The sequence below is a fragment of the Limulus polyphemus genome, unplaced genomic scaffold (genome assembly GCF_000517525.1).
Source record: "Limulus polyphemus unplaced genomic scaffold, Limulus_polyphemus-2.1.2 Scaffold8201, whole genome shotgun sequence".
Classification (NCBI taxonomy): Eukaryota; Metazoa; Arthropoda; class Merostomata; order Xiphosura; family Limulidae; genus Limulus; species Limulus polyphemus.
The window spans coordinates 32,246-34,813 of record NW_013673811.1 but is presented as its reverse complement, the minus strand read 5'-3'; the positions used below and the strand labels follow the sequence as shown (position 1 = coordinate 34,813).

The following is a 2,568-nucleotide window of genomic DNA, read 5'->3' as shown; positions in this document are numbered from 1 at the left end:
TGCCAGTAGCTCAAATTGTGCTCTATATTGTTGCGTCAGCGAGTCACATGACTAGTGTGACGCCACGTTTCTAGAACTATCCCGTACCTTGGCGAATGCTCTAGTATGTACTAGATATAGGGTAGTCTGGTATATAAAAGAGGGTGACAACGTGACGGGGGTAATGAGGTAATGTGTGTGTAGATAGTGAGTAATTGAACTGCAGTCAGAAGTATTATATACGTTCGTTGATATAGCGTTTGTTTTAGCGCGATTGTTGAAAATAAGTGCATCGTAAAGTTGTATTTGGAAAGAATAAACCAGTTTTATTAAGTAAGGACTTGTGTCGCTAAGTTTTGTTGGGACGAAGTTACATAACAAACGCTATAACTCTCAACGAACTTCTCATGTGCTCGACAATACTCAGTGCAATTACACATATTGTCCCGTCACGTTGTGACCGTCTTATATATACAAGACTAACACATATCTAGTAAACGCTAGGGCATTCATTAAGGAACAGGATATTTCTAGAAGTCAATGACGTGTTACTAGGGTCACGTGACCCCGATGTCGTAACAATATTTATCTTTTAATTTACGTGAAGAAAACCCACAGTATGTTCTTATAAGTACAAATATTAAAACAAACGAGTTGTATTGAAATTATGTACTTTTATAATTCATTATAGCTTAGTCATTCTCTGTCTGATGATAAATTTCAACATTTGATATAAACTTCAACTTTTTCCAGTACAAATTATTTAATAAATATAAAATCCTTCACAATTATGCCCCTGTGTTTTTATCTCCATACTATTCAAATATATGTAATACCCCGGTATAATGCGCATGCGTATGGCATAATCGAGGTAATCGTCCAAATTAACCTCTTACTGTTATTAATCTTAGCTATATTTCTATTTGTATCTTACTTTTAATTTATATGAGTTAAGCAAGATTTTAAAGGTAATACTAGAGAAAGTTTTTCGTTATTATGCCAATTTAATATTGTTTATTTTATATAGTAAAAATAATTTTGTGCGTGTACTTGTTTCGATTCATAAATAACGCTTCTTTCAATTTCAATTGGCAAACGGGCACCATGCGAGTTATTCAAATAAAAAATAATATGTAGTTATCAAACATATCGTTTCTGTAGTGTTAGTGTGATCGTGATTTGTTGTAAATATGAGGAGTGGAATTCTCCGAAACTAGTATAACTCAGTAACACATGTTGATCAAATTTAAAGTGTAGACTGAACTCAGACTTCGAAGTTTGAGATTAAACAGTTTTCGGAATACTTTTATTCATTAATTTTTTAAATTAAAATGTTAATTAATCGTTGTACTAGTTTAGTAGTTGTAGTACTAGAACTACTAGTAGTAGTACGCTGAATCCAAAAATGATATCAATTTTTCTCCATCACATACAGATTTTTCACAAAACATCCTTACGTAATACATAAAAGAATGGCCACAACACGTAGTTTTGAGACTAAAAGATGTATGTTTCACACAAAAATCAGGATGAATGAGGATGCATATTTGTTTGACATCAGTGATCTTTCCATTTTTTCAGTTTGTATTTTTGTGTACAAACATAAAAAATTTTCATTGTGGTAAAAGAAATAATAATTTAATCTAAGTTAATTTTTTCTTCCTGATTTGTAAAAAATTCTTACTTGATAGAAAAAAAAGAGCATTATTTTCGAAATCATCATAGCTGAATTATGGAAATTCCGTTATTAAGAGCAAAACAACCTTTATGAAGTTTAAATGTGCAGGCTGGTGTAATCAGCCCTACAACTGTAACCAATAGAGAAAAACATAATCCTCAGTCATAACATGTTTAAAGAGTTGTTAAAGGTGTTCTTAATGTGTTACTACTCATATTGCATTTAACATAAAATCACTTTATTCCAGATGTCACTGTCTTAAAATAAAGATGTGGAAAACTCCAAAAAGATAAACTTAAAGTTTATAATTTCATATGAAGGTTATCAAGATAATGTAAATTTTGAGAATTGTATTTATTTTGTAAGATTTATATAGGACGTGACTTCTATTTGCAAACTATTTCTCTGTATTCTTAACTGTATTTTTTTTTTACAGAATATAAAGGTGAAGCTTCTATGTAATCATGGAAGTATTGAAGATGAAGGTTGAACCTTTTTCTGATGAGAAGCAGGATGATTTATTGAATATCAAATTGATGAAAAAGGAAGATGAAACTTTCACAATAACTAATAGTAAGTCTGTATATTTAGTATTTTAATGTTTTGTGTTCTTCCCAACATAATACAAATAGTAATAGTGTGAATATCACCTGTTGTAATTTTATAATATGCTTTAAATTTTCATCATTAATTGGAAATTTCTTGTCTTGAGGATTGTTTCCTCTCTTAGGGTTTTATATCAGTAAGTATAATTAGGCAGCATTCTCTTGATTATTTTCATCTTTATATGTCAGGAACCTGAATCCACTAACATTTTTGTAATCTTATTGTATACCATCACCTGTAATTAAGGTTAAACTTGAGTACTTGCATCATACTTACCAACAATTCTTCACATACCCTCCTTCCAT

The 2,568-nt window shown here is 30.6% G+C and overlaps 1 long non-coding RNA gene across 1 annotated transcript in view; it reads left to right on the top strand.

Moving 5' to 3' along the window:
* The first annotated feature begins 861 nt into the window (after positions 1 to 861).
* LOC111083107 overlaps positions 862 to 2,568 on the top strand; it is a 16,793-nt gene continuing 15,086 nt past the window's right edge. Inside the window, exons 1-2 of the long non-coding RNA XR_002608800.1 lie at positions 862 to 947; positions 2,094 to 2,230. This is a non-coding gene — a long non-coding RNA (uncharacterized LOC111083107). The remainder of the gene's footprint in view (positions 948 to 2,093; positions 2,231 to 2,568) is intronic.